Raw genomic sequence first — 21,436 nt, 5'->3', positions numbered from 1 at the left:
AAAGGGAATTCATTAAAGCAGGAGCTGTTGGCAGCACTTATGGGCTTCAGACTGCTTTATGCTTGCCTTTAATAGCTCACTATTATAAAAGTGATATATTGTGTTCATCCCATTAGTAGTTTGCAGGAAGGTCTGCAAGAGATAACAAATCCTTCTGAATATTTTCAGAACTGAAAGTAAATCACTATTTGTTTGTTTTAAGTGACATATTCTAAGAATACACAATTTTACTCAGTCAACTAAATTTAGTTGTTTCTAGCCAAATAAGACTTTAGCAATCATAGACACATTTTATAAAGTGGACGCCACCTTTCTGAAATATTCTGTGGCTATTAACTTGAGACATTAGTAGCCATCAGGCAATCTAACCAATGACACGAAGGTATGGTAGAGATAATAGTAGGATATACCTTTTTATGAGTTAATGGCAAGACATCACCAAAAGAAAAGCTAGGTGGAATATTTCTTCCTATACCATTGCATGTTGCCACTACTCAGGAGGTATGAAAGGGTTATTTCTGGCATCTTGGATGCATTTAAAGAGCTTCTTAGAAGAAATGGCATTCACTGGTCTGTTCTGTGTGTGTCTTACAGAGGCCTGAAAATCAACATGAAGAAATTTAAAACACGATTTCAATGTTAATGTTTATTACGGTAATGCAATCAAATCCTAACTGGAAAGGGAGAATGACGGAAAGAACCCCCCGTTTCAGCATCATCTCCCTAATGCCTGGCTCTAGGCTATGCCATATTCCAAAAATAACATATTTTACTTAACAGGTAAAGCTTATGGTGGGGTCAGCAGTATGCTCTTGTGTAAGAAAAGGCAGATCATCCAACAACATATAGAATAGTCCAAAAGTCACGTATTTGGTTTTGGAAATCATCAATTTCTTATTTTTCATAACAAATCTGCTTTTACAATTTTGTTTTGCTTATAGTAAGGTATAATCAGCTAGCATGTCCCTTAATATACATAGCACATATCTCTGAAATGCGTTAACTGGTATAGAATGAAAATGCTATCACAGATAATCTAAATGTACATATTTAAAGCCTATAAATTTTTCTATAGATGATTAAGAGCTCATCCTGCTCTAATGTTTTAAAGACTAAAAACTGATCTTTTAAGTTTCCAAATTTTAGTTCATTCATATATTGAAACAAATGCTGCAATAATTACACTACTATAAATATGGAAATGTTTAAAGTTCACATATGTGTCTACCTAAAAAACTACTGGTTACAAAACCATACAAGAAGGATAAAAGGAGGAAAAAAAGTAGGAAAGATTATTTTAAAATTCACAGTCTTAGATATATAAGCAATTCCAAAGACAGATACAACCATCAAGTATCCTTTGTAGTCTGCAAATTTCTCCAAAATTACAACCCTTTGAGGATGTAGTTGACTTGCCCAGCCCAAGAGCATAATTGAAATCTGTACTACTTCCTAAGCCTTTGAAACATGTCTACTGAGTTCATTACAATACAGATTCAAATATTTAATACACACTTTAATGTGTATGACATTCTTGGTTTAATAATGTTATTGAGATTTCCAAATATTTAAATTACTTTATATATCTATAAAATTAGTTTAGGATATGTTTACATACTCAAACAATGCACATATAGGAACCTAATCATCTCAAAACACTTATGATCTAGTGGGAAATAATTTTCTACTAGAATCTGAAGCAGAGTTAAATAAATGGCTTTTCTGTTCAAGAGAGATATCACTGGAGACATTTTTAAACACCCCATAAATATTTTGATTCTTCTGCACATATTACACAAACATAACAAGATAGAAACAGAGGTACCCAACAATTTCTAAGTTAATACTAACTTAGTTGTCTTAATATAGACTCAAGTAAATAACTACTTTATTTAGGTTCCAACGGTAACACAGTTCCAAATAACAAATGCTTTAAAAAGTTGCCTTTCCAGCCAAAGAAATGTTCTCTTGCTCAAAACTAGTACAGATGTTTTTGAGTAATAAACACAAAACAATGTATCTCAAGAAGCCAACAGTATTCTTACAACCCATTTACCTTCATGGTTGGAAAATTTCAGAGGAAGACAATCCCTCTTCTTCCTAGTGACCAGGAGTCATTACTGTAGCAAACTCACTGAAGTGTATTAACTTCATATAACTTCATATTAAGTTCATAACTTAAAGAGTCACTTGGAAAATTAGCCAACAGGAGAAATAAATGCCCAATTTATTCATATCTGTTATGTGTGGGCGAAAGTCAGAGACAAGGTATATTAAAGTACTACTTCTGTTTTCTTCACAATCAAATGCGCACTATGTCATTAGCATGATGAAACAAATTAATGTTTTGTAAGACTTAAACTAATTTACTTAAAATGGCCACCTATAAAACAAATTTCACATAATGCACAAGTGCATTTTGAAGAATTATGAATGTCAGAATATATGGTAGATTTCTTTCCTCAATTGAAAATTTTTTTTTGAAATATAAGAGGCTATTTTGTCCAGAAAATAGCCTCATAGCGACAGACCTAATTTACTTCCCAAGTTGTAAGATAGCATTAATGTACAAAACCGGATTTCAATTAGCTATGACCACTTGCCTGGGGCACAATCAGAAATTCCTAATTACTAGCATATAGAAGTGGGATACAGAACAGGAAAATTCTTGTCTCTGTCTTAGTCATTTTGACATTAAATGAAAGAATTCATGGCAAGCCAACAAAGACCTCCGTGATGACCATGGGTGCAAATGTTAGGTCTAATATTCTCAATCAGCTTCTGGTTCCAAGCCATCTACAAACATAATTAAAAGTTAATAAAATTACGAAGGTATAAGATCATATATTCTAGGCTGATTTTAAGTTGTTCTAAACTCTTATGTGTAAAATAAAAATGAAGATAAGGATAAGTATCAAAATTGCAACTAGAAATATCTGTCTGTTTCAATATTTTTCTCCCTCTCACCCCACACATATACTCCTTTTAAGATTTCTGGAATTTAGGATAAACAAGTGTGTTGAAAATGATCACATTATACACACAATGGAATTATTTAATAATGTGATTAATCATCAATAGTTTTGGTGCATCCTAGAATAAATGAATAAATAAATTGTATTATCTCTCTGGGGACTAGGGAAACTTTAAAAAAACTAAGGCTGACTGATGCTGAGTGAGTTCGTGCCTCAGTGTGACTTACCTGACCAGAAAAGAACTGGCTTAACATATAGACTGACTTGCCCTCACCTGGACCCTGAGACTGTGATCCCTGGTTCAGATGATGATGAATCAGATCGTTCTCAAGGAAGAAGAAACCCGAGTTGGATAGGTTTGCCACAAGCCCTTCACAGGAAGATGTCTGTCTTCTGTGCAAGACAAAAAAGAAAAGAAAAAAAAGGTACAGTGGCAGTGGATGAATTCTCCTTTCTTAGGAGAGGGAAAAAAGGCAGGTTTGCACATTCTCCATTAGCTACTAGCTCTTTTCTGTATGCAAGCAAGGAAAGTCTCTGCAAAAGTTGGAAGAGACAAAGGTATCAAGATATCAAAAGCCTAAAATTATCTTGGAATGGATATAATAATAAAGATGCTAACCACAATTGATCATGACACCTTACAAATCACTTCTGTGAAGATCAATCATCAAAAGATTGCTTTTTTGGACAAAATAATTAGTCCTAAAATATATTTTTTAAATGCTTAAGGTTAGATATGGAAGATGCCTACATTCAGCATCAGTTCAAATTAATAAATTATCTTCACATACTATAGCTATGCTAGTAGTGATTTATAAGAAAATATATCTTCACACAGTTTAACTTATCTGGCATTCCAAACACCAGTGCCTGATATGTCTCTAATGTGTTCCAATCAGGTTTTCCATTGGTATAAAAATGTCCTTATTGAAGTTTCCATATAAGATTCCTAAAAATGTGTTTCATCTCCAAAACTGATGATATTCTTCTTTCAATATTAGAATCTGTATTTTAAAATATAATGTGTCTTTCTTACATATATGAAGAATATTAATTAGTAAACTTTAGGATTCTGCAATGTCTATTCCACCCCCCATCAACACTATTAATTGTTTTTTAAATTAAAAATGTATTTAGTGCTTTTTTTTTTTTTGCAGTGCCTTATAAATCTAGCATTAATTTAACTGCTTTCTTTTGTGGGAAAGCCTGGAATTTCAATGTTATTGGTATGTATGGGTATCACTTAATTCTTATGTAAAAAATCAGTAAGCAAAAAATTCCATTTTACCTCAGTAAGATAATATGGTGAGATGATACAAAAAGCTAGCAGACGATACTTTAATAAAGTACTCAGAATAAAACTGCTTGCAAAAGTTCAATAGCTACTGTAAAAATTTAATAAGCCTACTAATTAATAGCAGAAAAATTTATATGAAATTGAAATCACTTCCTCAATTCCAGTTCCCAATTCCCATTCTACAAAATAACCAGGAAAAACTGAGTCTAGTGGTCTCTGTTCTTACATATAGTTCAAAAGGTAAATAAAAAAGTTTATCATTGTGATGAAAATCACTATATTAGGCTACAAAATTTAGTAGTTAAACTTAAGTGTAAAGACAATTATTATGAATTGTTATGCAAGCCCTGGTGACATTAATATTATTAATTATAATATGATCCTACTGGGGCTAGTTCACATGCTTTACAGCCTCTTTTTAAATATACAAATCGATGAGTTTCTTACGAAGGCACATTGCAAAACAAAAAATTTCAGAAAAAAGCAACAATACTATCTGCAAATCTCACAGATAGAAAAAGGGACAAAGAGTTTAGTTCTACCAAACTATCATGGGTAATTCCACTTATATTAACACTTCAAGAGCATTATAAGGAGCAAGATGTTCCATGACAAAAATGAATCTCCCAATGCTGAAAGGACAAAAATGAATTCTTTAAGACACTGCTGTAAAGTTGCTGAATCTTTAAGAATCTTGAACCAAGCAGTAATAACAGAGTGAAATAAGCTGTATTTTTTCAAAGCAATGTCTGGTTTTATGTGATAAATTCATTAAAGAAACAGACTGCTAAAACAATCCATTCAAGTTTTACTGCGTATTCTAAAGCAGAGGTCCCCAATGTTTTTGGCACAAGGGACCAAATTTTTCCCTGGACAGAGGGTGGGGGAGTTTCAGGATAAAACTGTCCCACCTCAGATCATCAGGCATTAGTTAGAGTCTCACGAAGAGTCCGCAACCTAGATCTCTTGCGTGTGTTCACAATAAGGTCCCTCCTCCTATGAGAATCAAATGCCGTGCTCCTATGAGAATCTAATGCCGTGCTCCTATGAGAATCTAATGCCGTGCTCCTATGAGAATCTAATGCCGTGCTCCTATGAGAATCTAATGCAGTTGCTGACCTGACAGGAGGTAGAGCGTAGGCAGTAATGCTTCTCACGCACCACTCACCTCCTGCCATGTAGTCCAGGTCCTAACAGGTCACAAACCAGTACAAACCCGTGGCCTGGGGGTTGGGGACCCCTGTTCTAAAGTAGAGAAAATATGAAGCATTCCAGTATTTAATTGAAATTTGTGAATAATTCCTCATCTTAGGGTCAAAACTTGTTAATGGCAATTAAGAAAAAAAGTGTAAACCAGTTGTAACTTCTGGAAAGCAATTCTACAGAATATCTTCAAAGATCCAAACCAAATTACTAAATTTCAATACTCCTTCACGATTTCACAGATGTTTGGTAATCTAAGGAACACTTATATTTCTCTAATCATTGTGTGAATATAAATTATTAATGAATATATAAGCTGGTAGGTCTAGACACTAACTTTAAACTCTTCTGTTAAAGGACTGAAAAGGGGGAAAATTAGTGGGAGTCTTGTAATAAAATTAGAAATTGCAGGAGTTTTTGCAGTAACTACCTGGTTAGAAGGCAGCAACATAGAGTGGTAGAGTATAACAGCACATAGAGAAAGATCTATTAGGTTTGAATTATGGCTCTGTCACTAACTGTGTACACTGGGCAAGTGAAATACCTTCTCTGAGCCTGTTTCCCCACATAAAAATGGGAATACAGTTAACTACATTGTAGGGGTGTTGTAAGGGTTAAAATAAGATTGTGTATGTAGCCTAGTGAACAGCAGGCACATGGGAGTTTCTCAATAAATGGCAGCTATTACAATTATTCTTTACCAAATTTCTCCCAAGGAATTTAAAAGCCTCCTAAAGAGAAATAATAAATTACAGGGTTTGTATGATAATTAAAATACATAATATACTCCTTTACTATTTCATTTCACAAATATTTAGTATCAGAAAATGTGCTTGGTGCTGTCAATGCAATGGTGAACAACACAGATACAAAGCCTTCTTTTATGGAGTTTACAGTTTTGTGAGGAAGACAAATCATTATATTAATTATAGTTGTGATTAATCACAGATGGAATAAGTGCACTTAAGACTAAGGATAGGCTAGGCATAGTGGCTCATGTCTGTAATCCCAGAACATTGGGAGACTGAGGCAGGAGGATCACTTGAGGCTAGGAGTTCAAGACACGGCTGGGCAACATAGCAAGATTCTGTCTTTACAAAAAAATGTACTGAAAACAACAACAACAACAACAACAACAATTACTTGGGCATGTACCTGTAGTCACAGCTACTTGGGAGGCTTTGGCATGGAGAATTGCTTAAACCCAGGAATTCAGGGCTGCAGTGAGCTACGATCACATCACTGCACTCCAACCTGGGTAACAGTCATATTCTGTCTCAAAAAAAAAGGACTAAATACAAAATAATATGAGAATCTAAGAGGAGGGAGTGAGGGTGAGGGAAGGCTCTCTAGAGAAAACAGATAGGAATTAAGTAAGCAAAGAAGAAAGAAAACAGTCATTCCATGCAAGAAAGAAACAATACATGCAAAGACCTTAATAAAATATTTGGAGAATTTAGGAAGTAAAAGAATGCCAGATCACCTAGAAAAAAGAAAATGGTATAGAATAAAGCTAGAGAGGACAGTTTCTTCAGTGGACTCTATAAACCATGGAAAAGACTTTGATCTTTATCCTAAAAACACTGGGAAGCCACTGATTTTCATTTACAATAACTCTGGCTATGGTATCCAATGAACCACTTTGAGAATGGGTATGTGGCGACAAACAGGAATTGACCACAGAGGTCATGGAAAGGCAGCTTTGACTAGGAATACAGAAGCACAGAAAGAACTATAAACAATCAAATACTTAGAAAAGAGAATTTTGAAAGGCCTTAATGACTGATTGGTTACACTGCTGAATTCCAGATTAATGACATAAGCAATAGATGTCATTTACTGAAAGAGAGACATATAAAGGTAAAGCAGCTTTTTCAGAGGATATCATGAATTCTGTTTATAACCTATTGAATTTAAGGTGATGAATGTCATGTAGATAGTTGGAGACACAGGTTTAAAATTCAGAAGAGGCCTAGCTAGAGATATGTATTTGGAAGTCATCGGGAAATAGAAGGCAATTGAAGACACAGGAGTGCATGACACTATTTAAGAAAAAAAAAAAAAAAAGAGAAGACAGACATGAAACCTAGCCCTGATATACTGTAACATTAAAGATCAGATTCAGGAAAATTATTAGACTCAAGAAGCCGAGAAGAAGCTGCCACAGAGATTAGAAAATAAAACAAGAGAACGTGGTATCAGACAAGCTAAGAGAATGAAGAAACGATTTCTAGAAGAAGTAAGTGGTTGATTATGTTGAATAAGGATAGAAAGTATATACCAGGTTTATAAGTAATGTAGTCAGTGGTGATCTCAGCTCAGTCAGCAAGTGGTGTGCTTCTTTTATGTTAGGGATTGGCAAACTTTTTCTGAAAAGACCAGATAGTAAATATTTTAGGCTTATGGTCCAACTACTCAACTTTGCCATTATTGTCACAAAGCAGCTATAGACAATATGTAAAAGAATGACTGGCTGTATTCCCATAAAATCTTATTTACAAAACAGACACTGGCCTTCAGACCATAGTCTGTCAATTCCTGTTTTTTATTAATCAAGGCTAAAGACAAATATTACCACCTCAGCAATTTCATGTTTTTCCTATCTAAAGTATACTCTTTTCCCCATCACACTATCATACCACCCTGCAGTACTGTCTTCGCAGATTCTCTATTATCTTAAATTACCTTTTTGATTTGCATAGTTATTAAACGTTTCTGATTCCACTGGAATGCAAATTTCATGAGACTAGAGACCAAGCTTATACAGTTAATGTTTTTATATTTCTAGCATCTAAAGAAGGAATGTCATTCCTAGTGCATTCAACGAATATTTCTTTTTTAACTTTCTGAAATAAAAAACATGTTATTCTAGCTATGATACAGTAACAGGGTCCAGATTTACTCTCTTGCTTTTTGCAACAATAAAAAACTGGATTAAATATATGAAGTAACACTTTTGATCCAAGAGCAAACAGCTAGTGAAGGACTAGAATCTATGTGAGAAAGAAAATGAGGTGAGCATTCCAAACTACAGAGAAAAAGGCAGGATCCTAAGTAAAGTACAAAAATTTCACTGAGTTGAGAAGACAGAGATAACAGTTCACTCTAAGGTAACTTGTACTTTCAGGGTGGAGTTCTGGAATGGCCACAGACTTCTTGTCAGAAACTATGAGAGCCAGACGACAGTGGAATACATTTTCAAATAGCTGAAAGAAAAACAAAATGCCAAACTGGAATTTTATACCCAGCGAAAATATCTTTCAAAATTAAGGAGAAAATAAATTTTTCAAATAGAAAAAGAGTAGCTGAGAGAATCCATTTTCATCAAATCTGTACTATATGTTAAACAGTTTTTCAAATGGAAAATAAGGATATCACATCAAAATTTAGATCTATAAAGTGTCAAACAGCACACACGTGACAAAAATTTTCCTCTCACTGTTCAATTTCTTAATAGGCAATTAAAAAATAATAAAAATGTTTTGATAGGTTTAATGTAGATATAAAATCTATAAGAAGAATAGTACAAAGGATAGAAGTATACTGTTATAAAAGTCTTACATTAGAAGTGAAGTAATGTAATACCATTGAGGAAGTAGATAAAGATGCATATTGGGGGCAGGGCCAAAATGGCCGAGTAGAAACAGAACAGCGGCGTTCAGAGGGTCCCATCAAAAAGAACTATAATAGGCATGTGAATCCTTCACTGGCAACCAAGGTATCCAGGTTCCCTCATCAGAACTGACTAGGAGGCTGGTGTGATCCACAGAGAGGAAGGAAGAACAATGTGGTGCAGTGGCCCATCTGAGCCACATGGGGCAGGGGAGCCCCCTCCCACCAGTGAAGGGAGGCAGTGGGTGAGCATTCTACCCAGCAAGGGAAACTGCTTTTTCCACAGAACTGTGCAACCCATGGATCGGAGGATTCCACTCGCAAAACCACACCACTGGGGCTAGCATCCCAACCCTAGAGCCCTGCAGATTCTCAACCATCTCTCAGCTGGAATCTGCTTAAGCCTACCAAACTCCCAGGGTGAGGGGCGACCAGTACCATAGCTGTGGTTGCCTGCTGTCTAAGTCATTTGAGCTCCTTGTGGGAGGGGTATGAGCCAGCACTCGGACTCACAACTGCCTAACACGCTAAGTTCCCTGGGCAAGGGAAGGGTGGCATCCCTCTCTATAGCTCCAGACTATGTTTTTCCCCTCCTGGGACCAGGGAGGCTGTAAGGCTTGGTCCCAAGACATGTCTCCCATAGCCCAACACACTGGCTGTGGCAGACTGTGGCCAGAGTGTCTCTTCAGGCTTGATGCTGACCCATCCTTCCTCATTGGGTGGGGTTCCCCTGCAGGAACTCTGTAACTCCAGCCAGAGGGTCAGGGACAGAACCTGGATCTCCCTGGGCCTGAGACCCTAGGGGGAAGGATGGCCACAGTCTTTGCAGACCAGCAGACTTAGCCTTTCCTCCTGGTAGTTCTGAGGAATCCAGGCAGCCCAGATGAGTGGGTTTCCCCCGAGTGAAGCACACCCCACCACCAAGGGACAAAGTGCTTCGTTAAATAGGTCCACATCCCTGTGCCACCCAACCAGGTGACACCCTCCAACAGGCGTTGTCAGACACCCAATACAGGAGTGATCCTAGGGCATCAGGTTGGTGTCCCTCAAGGTCAAAGATCCAAGAAGAAGGAGCAGGCACCCATCTTTCCTATTCTCCAGCCTCCTTGAGTGACATCTCCAGGTGTGCGAGTGAACCAGATGAATAGGGGCTGAAGTGAACCCCCAGCAAACCCAGCAAACCCTACAGAAGCCCCAGCAAACCCTACAGAGGAGGGATCTGAATACTGAAACAAACAAACAAACCAGCAAACAGAATGCAACAATAGGAGCATCATCAACAACAACAACAAAGCCCACACAAAAACCTCATTCAAGGATCAGCAGCCTCAAAGATCGAAAGTAGACAAACTCACGAAGATGAGACAGAACCAATGAAAAAACACTAAAAATCTAAAAGGCTAGAGTGACTCTTCTTCTCCATATGATTGCAACATCTCACCAGCAAGGGTGCAGAACTAGACGGAGGATGAAATGGATGAATTGACGGAAGTAACCTTCAAAAGATGGGTAACAGAAAACTATGCCAAGCTAAAAGAGCATGTTCCAACTCAATGCAAAGAAGTTAAGAACCATGATAAAAGGTTAGAGGAGCTGCTAACTAGAATAACCAGTTTAGAGAGGAACATAAATGACCTGATGGAGCTGAATAACACAGCAGAACTTCGTGAAGCATATATAATCGATAGCTGAATCGATCAGGCGGAAGAAAGGATACCAGAGATTGAAGATCAACTTAGTGAAATAAGGCATGAAGACAAGACTAGAGAAAAAAGAATGAAAAGGAATGAACAAAGCCTCCAAGAAATATGGGACTATGAGAAAAGACCAAACGTACGTTTGATTAGTGTACCTGAAAGTGACAGAGAGAATGGAACCAAGTTGGAAAACACACTTCAGGATATTATCCAGGAGAACTTCCCCAACCTAGCAAGAAAGGCCAACATTCAAATTCAGGAAACACAGAGAACACCACTAACATACTCCTTGAGAAGAGCAACCCCCAAGACACGTAATCGTCACATACTCCAAGACTGAAATGAAGAAAAAAATGTTAAGGGCAGCCAGAGAGAAAGGTCAGGTTACCTACAAATGGAAGCCCGTCAGACCAACAGTGAATCTCTCTGCAGAAACCCTATAAGCCAGAAGAGAGTGGTGGCCAATATTCAACACTCTCAAAGAAAAGAATTTTCAACCCAGAATTTCACCTCCAGCCAAACTAAGCTTCATAAGTGAAGGAGAAATAAAATCCATTTCAGACAAGCAAATACTGAGGGATTTTGTCACCACCAGGCCTGCCTTACAAGAGCTCTTGAAGGAAGCACTAAATATGGAAAGGAAAACTGGTACCAGCCACTGTAAAAACACACCAACATACAAAGACCAATGACACTATGAAGAAACTGCATCGACTAATGTGCAAAATAACCAGCTAGGATTATCACGCCAGAATCAAATTCACACATAACAATATTAACCTTAAATGTAAATGGGCTAAATGGCCCAATTAAAAGACACAGACTGGCAAATTGGATAAAGAGTCAAGATCCATCAGTGTGCTGTATTCAGGAGACCCATCCCACATGCAAAGACACACATAGGCTCAAAATAAAGGGATGGAGGAAAATCTACCAAGCAAATGGAAAGCAAAAGAAAAAAACACACACGAAAAAACAGGAGTTGCAATCCTAGTCTCAGACAAAACAGATTTTAAAACAACAAAGACCAAAAAGAGACAAAGAAGGGCATTACATAATGGTAAAAGGAACAATTCAACAAGAAGAGCTAACTATTCTAAATATATATGCACCCAAACAGGAGCACTCAGATTCATAAAACAAGTTCTTACAGACCTACAAAGAGACTCAGACTCCCATACAATAATAATGGGAGACTTTAACACCCCACTGTCAATTTTAGACAGATCAACAAGACAGAAAATTAACAGGGATATTCAGGACTTGAACTCAGCTCAGGATCAAGTGGACCCTATAGACATCCACAGAACTCTCCACCCCAAATCAACAGAATATACATTCTTCTCAGTGCCACATGGCACTTACTCTAAAATCAGTCACATAATTGGAAGTGAAACACTCCTCAGCAAATGCAAAAGAACGGAAATCATAACAGTCTCTCAGGCCACACTGCAATCAAATCAGAATTCAGGATTATGAAATTCCCTCAAAACCACACAATTACGTGGAAACTGAACAATCTGCTCCTGAATAACTCCTCGGTAAACAGTGAAATTAAGGCATCAATCAAGTTCTTTGAAACCAATTAGAACAAAGAGACAATGTACTAGAATCTCTGGGATGCAGCTACAGCAATGTTGAGAGGGAAATTTATAGCACTAAATGCCCATATCAGAAAGCTAGAAATATCTCAAATCGGCACCCTAATATCATGATTAAAAGAGCTACAGAGGAAAGAGCAAACTAACCTGAAAGCTAGCAGAAGACAAGAAATAACTAAGACCAGAGAAGAACTGAATTGAAGAATTGAAGGAGATAAAGACACAAAAAGCCTCCAAAAAAAATCAACGAATCCAGGAACTGGTTTGAAAAAAAAATAACAAAATAGATAGGCCTCTAGCTAGACTAATAAAGAGAGAAGAATCAAATAAATGCAATAAAAAATGATAAAGGGGATATCACCACTGACCCCACAGAAATACAAACTACCATTAGAGAATACTATAAACACCTCTACACAAATAAACTAGAAAATTTAGAAGAAATGGATAAATTCCTGGACACATATGCCCTCCCAAGACTAAACCAGGAATAAGTAGAATCCCTGAATAGACCAATAACAAGCTCCAAAATTGAGGCAGTAAGTCATAGCCTACCAACAAAAAAAAGCCCAGAACCAGACGGATTCACAGTCAAATTCTACCAGAGATACAAAAAGGAGTTGGCACCATTCCTTCTGAAACTAATCCAAACAACTGAAAAGGAGGGACTCCTTCCTAACTTTTTTTATACAGCCGGCATCATCCTGATACCAAAGCCGGGAAGAGACATGACAAAAAGAAAATTTCAGGTCAATAACCCTGATGAACATTGATGCAAAAATTCTGAATAAAATACTGGCAAACCGAATCCAGCAGCACATCAAAAAACTTATCCACTACGATCAAGTCGGCTTCATTCCTTGGATACAAGGCTGGTTCTACGTATACAAATCAGTAAGTGTAATCTACCACATAAACAGAAACAAAGACAAAAATCACATGATTATCTCAATAGATGCAGAAAAGAACTTTGATAAAATTCAACATCCCTTCATATTAAAAACTCTCAATAAACTAGGTATTGATGGAATATATCTCAAAGTAATAAGAGCTATTTATGACAAACCCACAGTCAATGTCATACTGAATGGGCAAAATCTGGAAGCATTCCCTTTGAAAACTGGCACAAGACAAGGATATCCTCTTTCACCACTCCTATTCAACATAGTATTGGAAGTTCTGGCTAGGGCAATCAGGCAAGAGAAAGAAATAAAGGGTATTCAAACAGGAAGAAAGGAAGTCAAATTGTCTCTGTTTGCAGATGACATGATTTTATATTTAGAAAACCCCATCATCTCGGCCCCGAAACTCTTTAAACTGATAAGGAACTTCAGCAAAGTCTCAGGATACAAAATCAATGTGCAAAAATCACAGGTATTCCTTTAAACCAACAATAGACTAGCAGAGAGCCAAATGATGAATGAACTCCCATTCACAACTGCTACAAAGAAAATAAAATACCTATGAATACAGCTAACAGGGATGTCACGACCTCTCCAAGGAGAACTACAAACAACTGCTCAAGGAAATAAGAGAGGATACAAACAAATGGAAAAACATTCCATTCTCATGGATAGGAAGAATCAATATCGTGAAAATGGCCATACTTCCTAAAGTAATCTATAGATTCAATGCTATTCCCATCAAACTACCATTGACATTTTTCACAGAATTAGAAAAAAACTACTTTAAATTTCATATAGAACCAAAAAAGAGCCCATATAGCCAAGACAATCCTAAGCAAAAAGAACAAAGCTGGAGGCATCACACGACCTGATTTCAAACTATACCACATGGCTACAGTAACCAAAACAATATGGTACTGGTACCAAAACAGACATACAGACCAATGGAACAGAACAGAGACCTCAGAAATACCACCATAAATCTACAACCATCTGATTTTCAACAAAACTGAAAAAAACAAGCAATGGGGAAAGGATCTCCTATTCAACAAATGGTGCTGGGAAAACTGGCTAGCCATATGCAGAAAACTGAAATCGGACCCCTTCCTTACACATTATACAAAAATTAACTCAAGATGGATTAAAGACTTAAATGTAAAAACCAAAACCATAAAAACCCTAGAAGGAAACCTAACCAACACCATTCAGGATACAGGCATGGGCAAAGACTTCATGATGAAAATGCCAAAAGCAACTGCAAAAAAACCCAAAAGTCATAAATGGGACCTAATTAAACTAAAGAGCTTCTGCACAGCAAAAGAAACGATCATCAGAGTGAACACGCAACCTACAGATGGGAGAAAATTTTTGCATTTATCCATCTGACAAAGGTCTAATATTCAGAATTTACATGGAACTTAAACAAATTTTCAAGAAAACAACATACAACTCCAGCAAAAAGTAGGCACAGGATATGAACAGACACTTCTCAAAAGAAGACATTTATCCAGCCAACAAACATATGGAAAAAAACTTAACATCACTGATCATCAGAGAAATGCACATCAAATCTACAATGAGATACCATAACACAACAGTCAGAATGGTGATTATTAAAAAGTCAAGAAACAATAGATGCTGGCGAGGGTGCAGAGAACCATGAATGCTTTTATGCTGCTGGTGGGAACATAAATTAGTTCAACCATTGTGGAAGACAGTATGTCAATTCCTCAAGGATTGAGAAGCAGAAATACCTTTTAGCCCAGCAATCCTATTACTGGGTACATATCCAAAGGAATATAAATAATTCTACTATAAAGACACACGTGCACATATGTTTACTGCAGCACTATTTACAATAGCAAAGACATAGAACCAACTTAAATGCCCATCAATGATAGACTGGATAAAGAAAACGTGGTACATATACACCATGGAATACCACGCAGCCATAATAAGGAATGAGATCATGTCCTTTTCTGGGACATGGGATTAAGCTGGAAGCCATCATCTTCCAGCTAACTAACACAGGAACAGAAAACCAAACACCGAATGTTCTCACACATAAGTGGGAGTTTAACAATGAGAACACATGGACACATAGAGGGGAACAGCACATGCCAGGGCCTGTTGAGGGGTGGGGGACAAGGTGAGGGAACTTAGAGGACGGGTCAATAGGTGCAGCAAACCACCATGACACATGTATACCTACGTAACAAACCTGCATGTTTTGCATGTGTATCCCGCTTTCTTTTTTTTAAAGAAGAAATAAAAAAATGCATATTACAAATCATAGGGAAACAAATAACAAATAAAACAGAGGTACAACTATTAAGTCAATATGAAGATAAAATGGAATAATAAACAATACTCAATTAAAAAGAACAAAAAACAGATGGGATAAACAGAAAACAAATGGCAAGGTGGTAGCCATATTAATAATCATATTAAAGAAAAATGGTCTAAAGAGAAGTCAGCAAACTACAGATTACAGGCAAAACTCAGCCTCTCACTTATGTCTTTATGGTCTGTAAGCTAAGAATAGCTTTTTCACTCACAGAAATTTTCAAAAATTTTCCAAAAAAATTTAAAACTTGTGCCAATATGGAGTAACAGGGATTGTATTGACCCTCTTGCCTAAAACAACTAAAAAAACTGGACACTTTAAATATATGAAACAACAACCTTCAAGACATTGGAGTCAAGCAAAGAAAAAAAAAAGGCAGTGATCCCTAAGAAACAGGACACAAGGGTGAGCCCTGGGATTGCCCCAAAAAAGCAGAACCTTAGTGGAATCCAGCAGACTCCTTTTAAGTTAAGGAGATGGAAAGAGAAGTCCAGAGGTCAAAGTAACTAGAGTTTGCAAAGAGTCCTGGAGAGGAGAGAGCTCCAATGAGTGAGAAGTCTAGAGATGTGAAGGGGATCAATCAACACATGCAGGTGAGATGTCATGCATCCAATGTTACAGAGGAAAAAAAAAAAAAACCATCAAAAGGATTAGACAGAATAGTATCTAGAGTTCATACAAGGCCAGAAATAATCTCTATATCAACAGATACAGTAGAAAACCTTCTAATTCATGGTGCATCAAGTACTAAGAAAGATTTTCTTTCAGCACTGGAGAAAAATTAGTCCTAGACTATGTGCTTTTCTGGTTTTGCATAATAAAGTTTAAAAGCAAGATCTGAAAGAAACACACTGTTTCCAAGTAATTTGTTTCCCAGAACAAAATTCAAAAATATTTATAGGAAGATATGTCTGCAATCCAATATAAAAATTACTAGGCATGCAAAGAGAAGAAAAATTTACAGATTATTAAATTATTAGACAAAGACATTAAAATGAATATAACATGTATTCCATACGTTCAAAAAGTTAGAAAATACATTTAAAGATGTAGAAAATACAAAAACAGCCCAATCCAGACTGCATGAAAAGAAAACACAATGTCTGAGATTTTAAAAAATAGACTGGATATGATTAATAAGAGATCAGACATTGTGGAGGAAAGTATTAGTAAACTTATTAACAGCAATAGAAATTATCTAAAGTAAAGTACATAGAGAAACAAAGACATTAGCAAGCTGCTGGGTAACTTCAAGTGGTCTAATAAATGTATAACTGCAGTCTTTAAGAAAGTGAAGGGGGAGGGACAGAAAAAAATATTTGAAGAAATAAAAGCTAAAAGTTTTCCAAATTTTACAAATGAAACTCAAAATTTACAGATTCAAGAAGCTCAACTCCAAGCACAAGAAATATAAGAAAACAACCAAGGGACACAATAATCAAACTGCTTAAATCCAGTAAGAAGGAAAATATTTTAAAAGCAGGCAGAGTAAAAAGGCAAATTACATACAGTGATATAGAGAAAAGGATTACAGCAGATTTCTCATCATAAAAAATACAAGTGAGAAGACAACGACACAACTTCTTTAAATGTATTGAAAGGGGAAAAACACTATCAACCTACAATTATATACAAATGTTAACATCTTCCAAAACAGTAGGCAAAATAAATGTTTTTCCAGACATATGAAAGCTGAAAGAATCTGTCATTAAGATTTCTCTAATACATGAAATTTTACAATTTCAGAAAGAAAGAAAATGATATCACATGAAACTCTGGATCTGCACAAAATGAATGAAAACCGGAAATGGTAACTATCTGAGTAAAATACTTATTTTCTTATTATTTAAATCTCTTCAGAAGGTAATTAACTTCTTAAAGCAAAAGTAATACCACAGTATTATGAGGCTTAAAACGTACATATAAGTAAAATATATGACAACAACAGAACGAGGTCAGCCAGGGAGAAATGGAAGTACACTGCTGGAAGGTTCTTTTGTGATAAGTAAAATGGTATAATATCATTTTAAAGGGAACAGTCAACAGTGATAATTAAGGATGTATACTATAAACCCTAAAGCATAACTACCAAAATAATAGTTATAGCTAGTAAATTCAAAAAGGGAGATAAATGAAATATTAAATGTTCAATCCAAAGAAAGGCAAAAATCCATTGAATAAAACAGATAAAAAGGGAAGTCAGTAGATTAAATCCAAGCATGCTAATAATTGCGAATAATGGTCTACACAGTTCAATTAAAAGGCAGAGATTTTCATATAGCATAAAGAAAGAAAGGAGGCTGAATCATATGCTGCCTACCACCCAATTTATATAAAGACATAATTTATATAAAGACATAGGTTAAAGATAAAAAAATGAAAAAAAGATATACCATGCTAACATTAATCAAAAGAAAATAGAAGTCGCTATATTAATATCAAACAAAGTAGATTTTGGAGCAAAGAATATTAGCATGAATTAAGAAGGTCTTTTCAAAATAATAAAAAGGTCAATTCATAAGGATATAAAAATTTGTGGACTTAACAACAGAGTTTCAAAATATAAAAAGTGAAACTGTATAGAAGTGTGAGAAGATAAATCCATAATAAGAGAACTTTAACGCTTCTCTCTCAACAACTGAGAGAACCAAGTACACAGAGAATCAGGAAGAATACAAAAACCCTCAATTTTCTTAAAACGTTAAATTTTAAGACAAACTGATCTGTAAGTTCAGTGCAATTCCAATAAACACCATAATTTTCTATTTTTTGTAGAAATATATGTGCTAATTCTAAAATTTGCATGGAAAGGCACAAAACTAAAATAGCCAAAGCCAGTTTTAAAAAAGAGTATCGAATTTGGAGGTTTGAATGCTATCTGACTTCAAGACTTCTTAGAAGCTACAGTAATCCAAATATTGGGATAGGACAGCCTTAAAGATCAATGGGATAAAATAGAGAGTTCAGAAAAAGATCTACACATATATAATTAATTGAGTTCCTCAAAAAAGGCCAAGATAATTAAATGGAAGAAAGGATAGCCTTTTCAACTAATAGTGCTGCAACAACCTGACACTAGTATGTTAAAAAAAAAAATCTAGAACAGGCTTAGAAATGAGCAGGTGATAAGGGCATGGAGATAAGTGGTACAGACAACATTTCTAAGAAGACTGGTTATGAACAAGAAAAAAAGATGAGGTAGTAACCAATAAGGGGGCTATGTGGCTTCTCAATAGGGAAGTCGGCTGGGTCATAGTTAGAAGTCCAACAGTTGAGGGCTCTGCTTCAGTCTGATGCTCCATGAAGGCTAGCGGTTGAGCTGAAAGCAGCAGTTTGGGCCATATGGTGGGTGATGAATGCTGAGATTATCTTTGAGTTCTGGGAACTGCTCTGAACACGTTCTTAAGGAACTGTAAGCAGTATCAACTAAATGATTGTGCATCAGTATTATTGCAGCAGCGTAAGGCAGTTCTAAGCTGAACGTACACATACACTCAATGGAATATGTCTTCTGAGATTTAACTCTAAAGTCAAAATAGACATTCAAAGCTTCTGAACATCTTTCAAAAATTGACTGTTTCCTCATTTGGGTTAACTGAAAAGCTGACAGATGAATTATGAAGCTATACAGACTATCTTAACACGACAGGAGAAATTAAAATGTATGCTGGAAGGAATTAAAATGTAACCATTCTATGATTTGATCATATCTGCAAGTAACCATATGCATTTGTTTTTAAAAGTATACTTTAAACTTCTCAACTAAAAGAAAATATTCAACTTGTAGAAAAAGTCTGAGTTAGAAAGTAATTATTTCTACCTATTGAAAATGTCATGAAAATTATGAGGCAACTGAAAATTGAACAGCAAATAATGACTTAAACAAGGAAATATACTGTTATTACTTTCTCTTTGGGTTTGACCACTGAAAATGTTTCAATTGACTACTAACAATTTCTACTTTAACTTATGAGAAGCAAACTTCTTAAAAGATGAAGAGATACTTTGCCCAATGACTCTTCTCAGTAAAGAGTGAGAATCTTGATTAAAATTAGTTTTCTCAAAAGAATCCTAGGAAATGTACAATAACTATAATATACAGATTCCAGGCAGCAGATTTTTCAGCAAGGGTTTATGTAAACTGAAAAGACTGGCAATTCAAAAACAGCTATAGAATTTTACCTTGGATAAATACTAAATATTTGTTCATTTCCTTCATGTAAGACCAGCTAAATGAAAAGCAAGCAACAACACTGCAATGCAGAATCAGTATCTCCAGGATAACCATATGAACTTAAGGCTGCTGTTTCTGTCATTTTGTCTTTTGCTCCATAGTTCATTGCTCTGAAGTGCTCTTCTTGCAAAAAAAATTTATTAAGAATTATCTTTCCTCAGCTACACAGTATTCTTGGCAAATAGTGTTTAAACAAATCTATTACTGAGGCATTAACCAGAATAGCTCAAATAGTAAGACTTTCTATAAAACAGTGGCTTGGACTTTTCAAACATGTTAAAATCATGCAAGAACATAAAAGGTAGCAAAAACAATTTTAGATTAAAGAGACATTAAATCCAATGCATGTACGGTTCAGACTTTTTTTTAAAGTTATATAGGACATTACTGGGACAAACAAGAGAAACAACTAGGAACTATGTATTAAATAATATTCTTATATCATTACAACATTTGAGTGTAATAATAGTATTGTGTATGAAAATATTCCTCTTCTCAGGAGGTATATAAAAAATAATAGGGGTTAACTCTCATGATGTTATGTAACTTATTTTCAAATGGTTTACCAAAAAAAGGTTATGTATCATATGTATGCATAAATGTATATATAGACATAGAAAGAGAGAGATCAAACAAATGTGGCAAAATGCACAGTATGAAGGCATTTGTTAAATTATTAAGTTTTCTGTGGGTTTGAAATTTTCCAAAATATGTCATTGGAAAAAATAATTTTCCATAATTATCATGAAAAAAATGGGTTAAAATTCAATTCCTTTTGAGCACATATAAAGAAAAGAACAGAAAGAATAACGACCCATTATACAAGTACTAAGGGAGACTATATAGGCCAAAAACGATACTAATTGATTATCCTCATATGATACCTGGCCATTTCTGATAATAAATTGGATAATAACATCAATATTTACTCACATTCTTATGTGATGGCAAACTAAACAAATACAAGCAGTACAATATCTACTGTTAGTTGAAATAATCTTAAAAACTAATGAATTCTTTCTGAAACCTAATCATTTGCATAAAGTTTAAAATTATTGGCAATTTTTGTGTCTGTGCTCATGAGAGATATTAGTCTGCAATCTTTTTTGGAAATGCCCATGTCAGGTTTTGTATTGGTTAACTTAGACTCATAAAAGAAACTGGGAAGCTCTTCTCTTCCTCTTTTTTCTGAATGTTTATGTAAGAGTGGTATTATTTTTTCCTCCAATGTTTGACAGAAATCGTCAGTGAAATCCTGTGGGCCTGCAGTTTCCTTTGTATGAAGATTTTAAACTACATATTAAAATTCCTTTTATTAAAATGTAAACCCATTTAGATTTTCCATTTCTTCTCTTATTAGTTCTGATAAGTTCTGCTTTTAAAAGATTTTCTCTAAGTTGTCAAATTTACTGGTATGAACTTATTCATAAGGTTCCCTAATAATCCTTTTAACATCCATAGGATCTATACTAATGTCCCCTCTTTCATTCCTGATACTGTTTTTTTGTGGGGGATAGGGGAGTTTCCTCATTTTTTCCCCTTAGATTTTTTAGCATATTTATTAT

At 35.4% G+C, this 21,436-nt stretch overlaps 1 protein-coding gene across 7 annotated transcripts in view; it reads right to left on the bottom strand.

The window, feature by feature from the left end:
• Positions 1-21,436, bottom strand: part of RANBP17 (RAN binding protein 17) — a 436,622-nt gene that overhangs the window by 273,779 nt on the left and 141,407 nt on the right. The window contains exons 15-16 of one of the 7 annotated variants that reach the window (XR_012414614.1): positions 3,250-3,368; positions 2,454-2,796 (exon numbers count right to left, since the gene is read on the bottom strand). The exons of the other annotated variants lie outside the window; for them this stretch is intronic. The gene's annotated coding sequence lies outside the window, so the exon portion shown is untranslated. Of the gene's footprint in view, positions 1-2,453; positions 2,797-3,249; positions 3,369-21,436 lie in introns of those variants that run through there. 7 annotated transcript variants of the gene reach the window in all.

The sequence above is a fragment of the Macaca fascicularis genome, chromosome 6 (genome assembly GCF_037993035.2).
Source record: "Macaca fascicularis isolate 582-1 chromosome 6, T2T-MFA8v1.1".
NCBI classification, from domain to species: Eukaryota; Metazoa; Chordata; class Mammalia; order Primates; family Cercopithecidae; genus Macaca; species Macaca fascicularis.
The sequence above is the reverse complement of the archived record's forward strand: the minus strand, read 5'-3'. Positions and strand labels throughout refer to the sequence as shown.